Source organism: Spermophilus citellus (genome assembly GCF_964194105.1).
Source record: "Spermophilus citellus genome assembly, chromosome: 3".
Lineage (NCBI taxonomy): Eukaryota > Metazoa > Chordata > Mammalia > Rodentia > Sciuridae > Spermophilus > Spermophilus citellus.
Genome location: NC_138184.1, coordinates 71,733,331 through 71,748,163, shown reverse-complemented (window position 1 = coordinate 71,748,163; position 14,833 = coordinate 71,733,331). Strand labels below are relative to the sequence as shown.

The window sequence follows — 14,833 nt, the reverse complement described above, 5'->3', positions numbered from 1 at the left end:
TAAAGGAACATTGTGGGACTTTGGCTACCTCCTGCTGAGATCAGCACAAGCCTCATTTTCCCGTCCCATACAGAGAGCACCAACCTCCTCCCTGCAGTGATAACCCTAGGCCAGCTCCACTTACCTTTGTGGTTTCAGGGGAACCAACAGGAATGTTATCCAGTGGGGCTAGTTTTTGGAGAGTGAGTCAGTGAACCTGGCTCATATTTGGTTCTAAACCTTTTGTACCCTGATGAACCTGGAGATGACTAGTTCCTGGGTTCCTTGTATTCCCCAAGACCACAAGAGGAGCAAATTTACCTGCAGACAGTACTAATGGAAGTACACTTAGATCTAATACAGACACTTAGATCTAATCCAACTATTTGGAGACTCCAGTTGTTCACCCAAGTTGCTTGGTCAGAACAAAGGAAGTGGCCTGGGTCAAAACCTCACCATTGGTACCACCATTGGGTCCCCCTGAGTCCTGGCAGACATAATAAATCAATTTCAGCATGACACAGCCACTACCAATCCATTATTATTTTTTAAATTTTCAATATTTATTTTCTAGTTCTCGGCAGACACAACATCCTTGTTGGTATGTGGTGCTGAGGATTGAACCCGGGCCGCACGCATGCCAGGCGAGCGCGCTACCGCTTGAGCCACATCCCCAGCCCCCAATCCATTATTTTTGCCATTTGATGTGAAAGCCATTTGGCATCTAGGCATAGGAATGCTGTTTGCAGCTGGGGGTGGGGTTGCAGAATGAGGCATCACCCCCTGGAACTCAAGAGCCCCTGTGAACAATGTAGCTCTCTTCCTGTGGAGCTGCACTGTGGGTAACATCTTGACTCAGATGATATGTGGCTGGGCAGAGGGTGTTTAATTTACTCCTTACGGGAGATTTAATAAGTCTGTCACAGGGCATCTCTTCAAGGACATCAGACCCTGCTACTCCTGGAGCCCTTATTGTGATGACCTCATAGTCACGTACCACCTCCTCCTTACACTCATTTATAAGACCCAGATCCTGCTTGTTCAACATCACTATGTCTTAGCTCTATGGACTGTATGGTCTGGCAGCTCAGAGGGAGATCGCTGGCACTAGCCAAACGGGATTGTGCTGCTGCTGTTCTATAGGAAGGGAGCTGCATGTCTGGATAGGTCTGCCACCTACTGGCCATGAGTCCTAGAGTGTCTGGAGTTCTCTGAAAGGCTTCTATAGGTTCCTGAGGCATACAGTTACAACAGCTAGAGAGCTGGGCAGAATGTGCTGTTGGGTCGTTCTGGGTTAGATTATTGCGTTTGCTTCTCTGAGCTGCAGTTTTCCATAGGGTGTCAGTGCTCCAGGTCAGGGTCAGGACATCAGGGTCTTTAACACAGGCCAGTGGATATAATCCAGTACCATTTTGACTTCAACTGGATGGCATAACTGCTTAGTGTTTATGTCTGTAAACTGGGTGAATAAGAATTGTGGACTGAGGGCTAGGGCTGTAGCTCAATGGCAGAGTGCTTGCCTAGCAAGTGTGAGGCACTGGGTTTGATCCTCAGCACTACATTAAAGAAAAATATATATATGTATATATATTTTAAAAACCCGTGGACTAAGGCACTGGGTTTAGAGTTCTTAACACATTGTCAGTATTCTTAATGTAGTTGTCATAGTTTGTTGAACACTCACTTTGGGGCAGGCCCTGGGCCTTTGGTCCTTGACTCTCCAACTATGCAGTGCTCAGGCCCCTGATATACCTCTGAGGCCACTGGGGACAGGAAGCCCCAGGGAATGTCTCTATCTTTTTGAGACTAGCTCCAGTGAGTTCCCATCTGCTCACCTGGTACAGCTCAAACTGGGCCAGCCCCTCATCCTTGAGGCCTGGACCTGCAGAAGAACAGTCCACATGGGGGCTCAAAAGCTTTAGTAGCTCAGGTGTGGCTGAATGGCCTGGTCAAGGGTCTGGGCTGTGTCCTGATATAGGAACATCAGGAATTAGGGCTGCAGTGGGGAGAGGGGCAGAGGCTAGAGAAGCAAACTGGAGCGGGGAAGTGAAGAGGATGTCCAGAACGGAGGATGGATGAGTCCAGAGGTTGGGTTTAGGGGACAGGGATTGGAAGACTAGGACCAAGTCAGAGGGGGGCGGTCTGCAAGCGAGCATCCCTGTCCCCTTCCAGGAAGGAGAGCAGGGTGGACAGGTGACATGGTGTCCGCGAGGGCACAGGCTCACGGGACATTCGATTTTCCGAAGACACCTCAGCTGGCTGAGGAGCCTTGGAGACCAGCAAGGCCATGGGGTCACGTGGCGCTCAGACGCCAGCACAGCTTCCAGACTTGACGCAGCTCTACTGCAGCCCCTGAGCGACAGCGCGAAGAGCCAACGGGGCCCTGCTCTTAGGTGCTCTACTCTGCCCCTCATCTGCTAGTCCAATGACTAAGTGCACTGGCAGAGGGTGGGGCGGGGCTTGAGCTGGCAACTGTGCCGCGCGGGCGCGGTACCCGGAAGTCGGCGGCAGCGGCGGCGGAGGCGGAGGCGGTGAGTGCGCGGCGGGCGACTTGGCCTGGACAACACTGCTCCCTGCGTGGCCGCCGGGGATCGGGGATTCAGGGTTCTTGGGGCTCCGGTGGGACCGAGCTGCATCAGGGCGAGGCAGGCTGCACCAGGGCGAGGCGGGCTGCACTTCTTCGCCGTGCCTCAGTTTCCCTTTTCCAAGGCGTAGTGCGGAAAGCTGGCGGCCTGGCTCAGGGATTCTGTTGGGTCCAGGGAGACCAGACCACCCTGGCCAACGAAAGCATCCCATGCAGTACTGGAAGGCGTTTGCAGCGTGCAGGTTGAGACCGCTGGCACACAGGAGCAAACTCGCTGAGGGAATGCTGAGATTGGTGGGGTATGGAGCTTCGTGGTCGCGGCAGAGTGGTAGGATGCGGCCTCAGCCAGCGTCAGGGACTACTCTGGAGCCGAGTCACGCTGGCCCATCCCCCATGCTATCGCGCCACAGCAGGATGACAGCTGTTGCCCCTTTAGAGTAAGTAGCAAGTGCTGGGTCATCCCAGTGCCTGGATGCGGACTTCCCGGGAGTATCTTGAATAGTTAAACCCCCACCTCAACCCTACCTGGAAGGAAGGGGTGTGGACTGGGCAGGACTTCACCCAGACCAGGCCTGGTCCCACTGCAGGACTAGGCCTGTATTCTCTTGGGCAATGGACACAGAGGGCCAGTTGCTGAGAATCCCTACCTTGTGCCTAGCACCTCTCCCATACTCCTTGGCTTCCTTCTGGGTCACAGCTTTGGAGTGAACTTTCTACCCTTGGATAAGTCCCTGAGCCTCTGGAGCCTCTTTATCCAATGGAACAGCCCATGCTGTGCATGGGCCAGGTCTTTCATACCTCTCTGGACCCACTGACTGCTATTTTGCTACCACTCTGGCTCAGCCGTCTTCCATGAGACAGATGTGATGGCAGCAATAAGAGGCAGCTGTGTGGTGCTTAGGAAGGTATCCTCACACTTGCTCAATTACCCTCTGGGTAACTTTTTGGGGTAAGTATTTATTAGTCCAACCCTTTTTTTTTTTTTTTTTTAAGAGAGGAGAGAGAGAGAGAGAGAGAGAGAGAGAATTTTTAATATTTATTTTTTAGTTCTCGGCGGACACAACATCTTTGTTGGTATGTGGTGCTGAGGATCGAACCCGGGCCGCACGCATGCCAGGCAAGCGCGCTACCACTTGAGCCACATCCCCAGCCCTAGTCCAACCCTTTTTATAGTGAAGAAAATTCAGGCTAAGGGGACAGGTGGAGTTTCCAAGGTCGTTTAGGGCTAGGACTGACTCCCAGTGCTTCTATTCTTCCTGGGCCCCCCTCCCAGGAGCACTTCTGAATCAGGTGATCTGTCTGGTGGGGTGGTAGTACTGGGGAGAGTGACTGGGATGGGCACAGCAGAACCTCTGCCTCCTCTGGGATCCCCAGGATCCCAGCACCCTGGTGGGGCTGGGTGACATGTTCTGGTATTCTCACCTCCTTGGGCCCCTATAGCAAGGGTTCTCAGTTCCATGTTTTCATGTTACTTGCATGTCCTTGGACTGCAGGCCTCTCAGTCTGAGCGCCTGCTTGCTCTGATGAGTGATGACAATAGTGTTTTCCTAAATGAAGATGATTGGCTACCACAGCTCTGCCTGGGCTGCTCTGCCCCTATGCTTCATTGATGTCTTTACTTGTACATTGTTATTCCAATCGTGTTTCATGATGAATACAATCACTTGCAATATTGTGGGGTCTGGATCTGTCCCTACCTTCTATGACAGATGGTGGTTCCTATGACTACTTTCTGTGTCAGATGGTGATCTCTGCTGTCATCCTGATGTCTGCCCACGGGTGCTACTTTTGAGAATGTCAGTGGAGAGAGTGGGTCTGTAGAGAAATGATGTAAGACTGGGAGGCCTGGAGGATTTCAAGAAGTGGGACCATGCTTGTCATTGACACTCTAGGTGGGTGAGAACTGGGGTCCATCCTTTGGTAATGTATCAATCAGCTCATCATAGCAACATGGATGAGTCTGGCATTTGTTATTCCTTACCAGGGGTTTGGTGATGGGCTCTGTGAAAAAAAGGTCATTCCAAATCAACTGAGCTGTTCTTTGAGGTTATTGGTGCAGATTCTCCCCTCCCCTTCATCTCTATTTTCTTTTTTAGACTGCAAAAATAATATATGCTCACTTAAAAAATGAAAAAGGCTGACCTCCATCTCCTGGATGGCTGGTATACCTGCTGACATTTGAAAGTGCATTGTCAAGTACCATACTAACCATTTTTTATTTTTTATTTTTATTTTTTGTGGTACTGGGGATTGAAGTCAGGAGCACTGTACCTCTAAACTACATTCTTAACACCACTTCCTCATCCCCCTTTTTAAAATTTATTTTTTTGTAGTTGTATATGGACAGAATGCCTTTATTTTGTTTGTTTTTTATGTGGTGCTAAGGATCAAACCCAGTGCCTCAAACATGCTAGGCAAGTGCTCTGCCACTGAGCTACAGCCCCCAGCCCTGTCCCCCCTTTTTATTTTTTTAAACATTTATTTATTTTTTAAAGTTTTTTTAGGTGGATACAATATCTTTATTTTATTTTTATGTGGTGTTGAGGATCGAACCCAGTGCCTTGCGCATGCCAGGCAGGCATGCTACCACTTGAGCCACAACCCCAGCCCCTGTCCCCCCTTTTTAGAGACAGAGTCTCACTAAGTTGCTTGGACTAGACTTGAACTTACAGTCCTGCCTCCCAAGGAGCTAGAATTATAGCAAATGCCACCGTGCTCAGCTTTGTGCATTTTTGCATGTGTGGTGTTTGCCATACTGGAGATGGAACCTAGATGTTCTCTGCCACTGAGCTACATCACAGCCCTTTTTATTTTTTATTTTGGAAGGGTCTTGCTAAGCTGCTGAGGATGACCTTGAACTTGGAATCCTGGCCTCGAATTGCTGGGATTACAGACTACAGGGCCTGGACATGCTTACTTTTAAGTGCTAGCTTTTGTCCTTTTTGAGCAGTTAAGAATGTCCTCTTTTCTTTCTTCTTCTTCTTCTTTTTTTTTTTTTAACACACCACATAGGCCATAAGGACTACCTTAATGCTGAGCCTGTCTTTCTGTTGTGGGGAAGCCAGGTATCCTGCCGAAGCATGAGATGCAAGGGTCACTCTGTGTCCAAAGCTTTGTATCATGACCATGATGTGTCTTATTTGTGCTGCTCCTTTAAACTATGAAAGGAGAATGACATCATGGTGTAAGGCTGAAAAAAATGTCCTTAAAACATTGCAAAGATCCAAGGGGAGAGTATCACTGTAGAAAATCTGTCATGGTAAAATGTCATGTAATAGCTAAAATGAGAAAGTGCAGCTTGCTGAGCTCTTACTGCTGTTATGAGAGGAGAGTAGGGTGTTGCTATGGATTGGCCACTCAGAGGATTTCAGGATGTCAGGGCTTTCTCAGCCAAGGTCCCAGGAACAGTGACACTTTTCTGTGTGTGTTTACCTCCTTTGTTGGCTGCTGCTGGAAGCCCATATCACATAATATCACATGTCTTTGTCTGTCCTGTCCTACCAATAGAGCAACTCCACCCCAGGAGGTGCCACAGCTGACAGTGACAGCCATGCCATTGCAGTTAGGCAGTTAGTGGAGTTAGGTACCTGGCTGCTTAGCCCTGCTGAGTTGCTCTCTAGAAGTCTCTGGGACTCTGACCTTTTCTTGGCCTCTCCAGAGTTTGGATAGCTGTAAAAACATACCCCCTACATATTGTAAACTACTTGGTGTAAATTAAGTGGGTCAGCTTGTTGTGGGGCTCAGATAACCTCTGTCCAGAGCCTTGATACATGCATCTCTGGTAGACCATCTTGCTGGGAACTGTGAACCCCACTTTTCCATGTGTACTGACCCTGTGTCTAAATAAAAATACCTCTGTTCCCTTGTGTGTGTATTCCTGCATCTGTCATTGCTGTATCCTGATTCTGCACTTTTCCCTTGTGCCACATGCCCTCTTTGCCTTTTTAGCTGACAAAGGGAAGTGTTCCTTGTCACCTCAAGGGTCACAGGGTGATAGGTAAATAGTGTTGAAAGATAGCTCAGCTGCTCCACCCTCTACCAAGGTGTTTTTTTTTTTTTTTTTTTAAACCAGGGCTGATCTGTTCTTGTCCAGTCTCCTGTGTGCAGGCAACTCACCTTAAGCTATCCCCACCTTCCTATCTCCCTCACCTTTTCTGCCAGTACTAGCAGGGTGAAGAGGGCAAGGTGTGCAAACTTTCTTCTGATGGCAGCTTTTGGGACTGGAAAATTACTCTTTTTCCTGCCATGAAATACACCTATTGAGAACACACAAGTTCTTGGCATCTAGCTAGATGGATTCTACAAAGGGATCCTAGTCAGGAAATCACCATCCATGCCAGGACATGGAAGCTATCACCCACACTCACGTATCTCCCTCAAGTCCCCCAGCTGTTCCAGAGACTAGGTGGCTCTGCCTTGCTTCTGTCCCTATGGGCCTTGATTATTTCTGGCCTCTGAACAAATGTCTGAGGTGATAAGCTTTCTCCTAGCTGGGTCTCCCTGCTCCCTCAGGAGCTGAGCTTGTTGCTGTCTTCCACTACATGTTGCTCCAGGGTAGAGACACTATTTTGGAAGGACACAGACTTGCTTCAAGTTCCAGGATGTTGGGGCTGTAGGTCTATCTCAGTTTATAGTACATAGTTTTGGGTGCTAAAATAGCAGCCTCTGGCAAGAACTGTCTGGCTACATAACCTCAGGGCAGATTGGAATGGCAGGAGCATGTGTGGGAGCAAGCAATCACATAGCCAAATTGGAGGCCAGAAAGGGATTCAGGGATTGGGCTTGCACTTATACAACAACTTGATCTTTTAAGAGCTCAAGGTCAAAAGAACCATCATAATCTCTTTCAAAGATTCAAAGACAGTGTCCTCAGTGACATAAGGAGACTTTTTTTCTTTTTGGTACTTGGAATTGATCCTAGGGGCGCTTAAACACTGAGCCATATTCCCAGCCCTTTTTTTTTTTTTTTACTTTTTTTTTTCTCTTAAATATTTTCTAATCTTATTTCACAATACAGTCTTTGGGGCTGGGGATGTGGCTCAAGCGGTAGCGTGCTCGCCTTGCATGCGTGCGGCCCGGGTTCCATCCTCAGCACCACATACCAACAAAGATGTTGTGTCCGCCGAGAACTAAAAATAAATATTAAAAATTCTCTCTCTCTCTCTCCTCTCTCACTCTCTCTTTAAAAAAAAATCTTTAAAAAAATACAGTCTTTGTATTTAAGAACTGTTTTTGCTGTTTGACAATTAGAGCTGTCACTGAAGCAATTAAAATTTGTGTAATCAGTATGAGACATGTTCCTTGTGCTTTAACAGGCTACTTCCTTTTTAGAGTTTTTCTTTTTTAAATTCAAATTTGTTATATATGACAGCAGAATGCATTTCAATTCATATTACACATAGAGCACAATTTTTCATGTCTCTGGTTGTATACAAAGTAGATTTATACCATTCATATCTTCATACATGTACTTAGGATAATGATGTCCATCTCATTCCACCATCTTTTCTACCCTTTTTACTTTTTCTTGGAGACCAGATCTCAATAAGTTGGTTTGGGCCTTGCTAAATTGCTGAGGCTGACTTTGAACTTGGGATTCTCATGCCTCAGCCTCCCAAGTTGCTGGGATTACAAGCATGGGCCACCATGCTTGGCAGGAGCCATTTGTTAAAGATTCTATCACCACCCAGCACCACTAAGGACCAAATTCCTGAGTTTGGGGACACACTTAAGCTATAGTTTCTGGGAATAGCTAAAGGAGACTTGCTTTTCAGACACCAGAGTATGCCCTGGAGCTAAGGTAAAACTACTGTAGCATTTGAGACCCTGTGACATATGCAGGGCTCTGGGAGACCAGGAGTCTAGGGTATGACCGAGGTGGGGCAGACTGGATGGCCCAACGACCTACCTGCAGAGTAGTGGCTGTGCATTAGGGAAATGTGGGTGTATCCTTGCCTCATACTATCTATACAAGCAGAGAGGGCAGATTCAAGAGCTAAGCCTATACAAGGAAGTCAGGAAAAAAGGGTTCTCAGTTTGGGGGCAGATAGGGTCTTATGTAATAGAATGGGACACAAACACTGTGGTTAGGAAATTTGCCATATGATAAGACCATTTTTGATAGGCAGCCTTGCAGGCAAAGCTGGAAGGCAGGGGATAGACAGGTGAAAGCAGTTGCAGGTTATGGAACAGGTGTGTGGATGCCCATATCCTGTCAGCTGCACTATAAGTCCATGAGACAAAGTCCCAGGAGTCAGTACCCAAATTGGTGATCTATGGGCAAGGGCAGACAGGTGGTCAACAGTCTTAAAACTCTCAGCCATTGGGAATTGCCAATGGAACCATGGTGAGAGCATTTCCTGCCACTGCATACCTGGTGTCACTGGACATTTGGAGACAGTTGGCCAGGTCTGCTTATAGAATATAACCTATTTATTTGTACATGTGTGTGAGTGCTTGCTGAGAAACCTATGACAGCACACCCAGTACTCAGGGTTCAGCATTGGTGACCATCTCTGGGACCTCCCTGGCAGGGTCAGTAGAGGCAGTGAGTAAACCAAGCAGGTTTATTCCCAGGCCTCCCTGAACACAAACTACACATGTTCTTTGGGCATTTGTTTCGGTGGGGGCTGGACACTGCAGGAAAGCAGAATGCCTGGCCCAGCACCAACTCGCTGGTACCAGCCATAGTACCTGGACTTTGGTTAGTGGTGAGGTGGCTGTAGATGGGGTGGCCCTGTGGCCAATCGCAGCCCGTAGAGAGCTGGAGTGTCCTATTGGGATGGTGTTGACTGTCACAGGATCTTCCTTTGTCATCTCATCTGGGTAAGAGGAACTTGACTTTCCTCAGACATAGAGCCTCATGACATATATGTGCATGCATTTCTTACATGTCTGCCAGGTCGCTGTGTGCCCTGGGAGGCAGGCAGGCAGGCAGGCAGGTCTGTTTGAGCATAGAGCTATGTGTCTCTTTTAGAGGGTGTACCAGGACTTTGGGGGAGGAGAGATTCTCATGTACAAGACAATTACTTAAAAAGAAAAATGAAAAAGAAACAAAAAGAATGTATGCTTTGTAAATACTGAAAGAACTGACAAATTTGACTTAGAGATGGAATGTAACTTTGCTTACAAAATTTGTCACTAAACTCTTGCTTAAGACTCTCTAATTTTGGGCTGGGGATGTGGCTCAAGCGGTAGCGCGCTCGCCTGGCATGCATGCGGCCCGGGTTCGATCCTCAGCACCACATACAAAGATGTTGTGTCCGCCGAGAACTAAAAAATATTAAAAAATTCTCATTCTCTCTCTTAAAAAAAAACTCTCTAATTTTCTATAAGCACACTAAAGGCAAAAAATTAATGTGAATAAAGTGGGGAAGCAAAAAGGATGTAGCTTATAATACCCAGTCACATAAAAATTTCCTGCCCAGTTCCCTGTAATGGGTCCTGGAGTGGCCCCCACCTCCAGAGAGCCATATATCAGGTGTCCCTTGCCCCCTGCCCCCAAGTTACTTGGGTGATTTGACTGTGCAGGGCAATTGTGATTCAGCTTGGGCCTTGCCCAGTCAGGTAACCCATGATCAGTGGCAGGCTTCAGTAACAGAGCTTTCTGGCCCTGTGAATACCTCTAGGGTATGTTTCACTGGAGGCAGGTGTAAATCGGCAGGGCTGGGCTGGGCCCAGAGAGCAGACTGCCCAGAGTGAAGCCTATTGGTGGGCTCTGAGGTCCAGCCCCTCATGAGGAGCCACTGTGTAGCCTTAGCCCAGTGTGCTCACCTCTGTGAGCCACTGTGCCTTTGCCCTGTGGGGTCACCCTGTGACAGTGCTGTTGAAAGATCCCAGAGCCACCCTTAGCTTCAGTGATTCATTAGAGGACTCAGAACTCAGAAAGGCTAGTCACAGTCCACTTCATGTTCACTGTGAACCTCAAATGGATCCTTACTGTGACCTAAGCTGCTCTGCAAAGAAAACCAGAGAGCTAAGCCCTATCAGCATGGCAGCTGGCTCCAGCAGTGGCCTAAACAGTGCACCCTGGAGTCTCCTTGACATGGCTTCCTTTTGATGCCATGTTCCACAACTCACACAGACTCTACTTTGCTGCACATAACTACCAGGCACATTTCTTCAAACTATGATGGTGTTACCTAAAAAGCCAATCCTTGTGAGTTATAGGTCTTTTTAAAAATACTTCCTGGGGGCTGGGGTTGTGGCTCAGCGTTAGAACACTTGCCTAGCACTTGCAAAGCCCTAGGTTTGGTCCTCAGCACCACATAAAAAAATCAAAAAATAAATAAAATAAAAGTTAAAAAAAAACTACCTGGAAAGTTCTAAAAATGAACAGGGACTAGCACAATCAGGGTCACTGTGATGAAGGGTGAAGGGTGAAGGCACAGTGGCTCACAGAGGTGAGCACACTGGGCTAAGGCACAGTGGCTCTTTGTTTCCTGAATCCCCACCTCCCCCGTCTATCTTGTGAGATGCTGACTTCACTGTACTTCTCATGAGGGAGGGGCTGGACCTCAGAGCCCACCAACAGGCTCCACTCTGGACAGTCTGCTCTCTGGGCCCAGCCTAGCCCAGTCCAATTACACCTGACTGGGTATTATTTACTAAAAGGAAAGACATCCATTAAAATTAGCAATGGAAAAGGTACAGAGGGCAGTATTTAGGAGGACCAGGCATCAGCTTCCAGCTTCCAGTTGCCCTCTCCTAGTGGAGTTGTGTGTACATGTTTATTTCTCTCAGCAGCCATGCGTGAAAACATGTGGAGTGTTGCTAATACAGAAGCCTACCCCAGCCTTGGTGTCCTCAGATTTTTATTGGGGGTTGGTTATTTAGCTTGATTGACTGCCAGCCTGTATGGTTGCCCTTACTTCCTTTTCAACCCCTCCAGAGGTTGAGCTGATACAATGTGTCCTAGGACCCTCACCATAAGTCACATTGTTAACATAGATTATCTGGTATTGCCCAAGGCTCCAGTTGAATAAGGACACTCTTGCTGGACAGGATATTCCAGAGGATTAGAGGATAGATACTTCCTCGGAGATGTACAAGGCCAGAGCCTTCTTTGGAATATGTAGGGTATGGACAGCCTAGGCCTGCTAAGCTATCCCTGCATTACACACATGGTCACCCTGGACTGATCCAGCTGCAGGTGGGAGCACTTTGAAAAGGTGCACATTTGGGTTTGCTATAATACTCCAGGAGATGTAGTATTTTCTCAGCTGTTGCTAGGCAGGCTAAGGACACAGTGGTAGTCCCCTGTCTAGGGATTGGTGGACAGATGTGAGTTGTGGGTACTCTGGCCTCATTCATGCACTTGCATCTTCAAGTATCTGCCTTATCTGAATCACAGTCCCTGGGTTGGAGACCCTTGATACAGTCACAGACCTTGCTGAGTGCTTTCAGAGAAAACATACTTCCAGGGCCACAGTCTCTGGTGCTCAGCAGGAGTTCATGCTGGTCCCTGTTCATTTTTAGAATTTTCCAGGTAGTTTTTTTTTTAGAAGACCTATAACTCACAGGGTTGGCTTTTTAGGTGACATCTTGGTTTAACAAACATTGCCTGGTAGTCATGTGCAGCAAAGTAGAGTCTGTGAGTTGTGGAACATGGCATCAAAAGGAAGCTATGTCAAGGAGACTCCAGGGTGCACTGTTTAGGCCACTGCTGGAGCCAGCTGCCATGCTGATAGGGCTTAGCTCTCTGATTTTCTTTGCAGAGCAGCTTAGGTCACAGTAAGGATCCATTTGAGGTTCATAGTGAGAATGAAGTGGAAAGCTTCCCCACACAGTGGTAAGAGAGCCACTTCTCTTGCCTTTCTGGTAAGAGAGCCACTTCTCTTTCCGAGCTCATGGAGAGTCCAGAGGGCAGCAGGCCTGGCTTGAATGTGGGGTGAGGGAACCTCATCACGGTGCTATGTCCCACTGCTCTTGAATCTTGACATGTGTCAGGATGTTGGCCAACTCGTAGACCCTAGTCTCAGCTCTTGTATGTGGCTTTTCCTGACTAATACCCACATGGCCTCATTTCTTCAACTTGGACCACACATCTGAGCTTTTCATTCCTATGGGCCTGAACAAGACTGGCCTGTACCCTTGTATCATGGCAGTTGCCCTTAGGACAGTGCTGTCAGTGCGACCACCATAATAACCTGGGGAAGGCTGCTGCTCTGTCACCCCTGCTTCTCCTCCTTTGGGGAGGATTGGAAGCCTGGCCATAGGGAGATCAGTGAGGTGACAGGACCTCTACAAGTGGCATGCCAGCTTCTAGGAATTTCTGTGACATGACTGGGCAAAATAGTCTGTGGATCTGCAGATGGACAGAACCAGTACTGGGGGTGTCCTGGTACTGGGAAGGAAGTAGTTGCCAGGATCAAGTGCAGAGTCCAGGAGGCCTGTTTCGCTCCAGCATCCCATGTGTACTCACTCTAGAATAGCCAACTCATCACTCCTTCATGCCAATTCAAGCTGTCAGGCACCTCTCCATGAACCTCACTAGGCCCATCTTGCCACATCCCCAGTGTATGACCTTGGATATGTTGCTAGAGCTGTCAGTGAGAGGGATTACACCTGTGAAACTTGAAGCCTGGGGATGGCACTCTTTAGCTGACCCTCCCCTGCCTTGTGATACCCTGGGCTAGCCTCCTTCAGGTCAGTATGTGTGGTACCTGTACCATTTTGTTGGGGGCCCTGTCCCCTCTCCTATATCCTGGCTGTTATTGTGGTTACTTGAGACTAGGAGAGAGGATGAGGGAGGGTGAATCTTTTACACCTGAAGAGAATGGGTGTGTGTGACCATTTGACTGCTGTTGGCAGTGTGTGTAGCTTGGTGTTGTGTTCTCCTCATTCTGCTGGGGCAGGAAGTGCTTGTCATAGGACACGATTTCTTGTAAATACTCAGATGCTTCCAGGTCGGGCTCCCAAAGCCCCTGGGTGAGGCTCCTGGTCAGATCCCTGGTCCTCCTATTTGCTTCTTCCTTTACCTGTTCTTGCTGTGGTCTAGCTCTGGCTATTTGGGCCTCAGAGGCCCTAAAATCCTGTGTGGTCCTGACGAGGCTGCCAAGGACCTATAGAGATTCCTCTTAGTCCATGTGTTGAACCCAGAGTTGGGGCCAGACAGTGGAGGTATTAACAGGAAAACCAGGCTTATTTCTCCCCTGGATGCTACCCTCTCCTGAACAATGCAGGTATCCTTTAAGATGAGGTCCTTGTGGCACATGTAGATGTTCCTGAGGATGAGCGCTAGCCTCACCTGTGGCACAATGGATTTTCCTACAGAGCTGTGGGAAATATCCTTGGGAAGTATGTAGGTACACAACAGTGTGATCAGTATGCCATGGGGTTTGTCCTGTAGGGTGATTATAACTGCCTGTGTGCCCACCTTCCCTGCCTACCCTGAGTACCCTGCCCACTATGCAATGACTAGGAGGCCAGGGTCTGTACCCAGGGCTTGCTCTCAGAGCCTGCAGGTCCACAGGAGTGAGAAGGTGGCCCATTGAGCAGGGTGTCAGGGAAGACTTTGTCAGTAGCAGAGCTTAGGGTTGGTGGGTGGGAGCCTGGGTGGAAGACACATTGAGTTCACAGGAACCTGCCAAAGAGTTTGCTGATGGAGTATATAGAGGCATAGGTGAAGGAGGTGGATATGCTGAGGGAGCGAAGTGGGAAAGGAAGAGGGAGGGTCCAGTGGGCAGCGGGCCTGGCTTGAGTGGGGGGTGAGGGATTGGAGAGAAAGGCAGTTCCTGATGGTCCCCTCCCCAGGGGCTGGCTTTCCTCTGGTCTTTCCCTCCCAATGACTGCGTCTTCATCAAGATTGCACGTCTGGGCTCTGCGCCAACATCTCCAGCACCAGGCTACCTGGAGATCCATCATTTGACTTCCTGTGGAGAGTGGAACCCTCCTTATCACTGTTGTCTCGAGGGCTGGTCTGCTAGGATGGCAGGGTCCTAAAGCTGAACCAAGGGCCCTTTCTTTCTGACAATGGACAAGGGTTTCTCTTGTCAGCAGTCTTGCCCAGCAATGGGGCTTGCAGTCAGAGAGTAGACCAGGACTGAGGGTCTACCCTTCTTCTCTGATACTATAGAATGGTGTGTTCCTGGTGGGCAGTCCTTACAAGAGCTCTTCATCATCCCTGGACTTGGGCAGCTGCTGGGCACTGAGCCAATGGGATTATGGTAGGGATTGGCTAACAGGCTTTCCTCTCATGACCTCAGCTTGGCAGGTTCTCATGTCAGGGAAAAATTGGCTCCTCCAGGGTGAGGGCACTGTGTCTTCTGG

At 48.6% G+C, this 14,833-nt stretch overlaps 1 protein-coding gene across 3 annotated transcripts in view; it reads left to right on the top strand.

Annotated features, from left to right (window-relative positions):
- The first annotated feature begins 2,458 nt into the window (after positions 1-2,458).
- TANGO2 (transport and golgi organization 2 homolog) overlaps positions 2,459-14,833 on the top strand; it is a 36,373-nt gene continuing 23,998 nt past the window's right edge. The window contains exon 1 of one of the 3 annotated variants that reach the window (XM_081286076.1): positions 2,459-2,510. The gene's annotated coding sequence lies outside the window, so the exon portion shown is untranslated. The other 2 variants (XM_081286075.1, XM_081286073.1) reach the window with 2 other exon arrangements.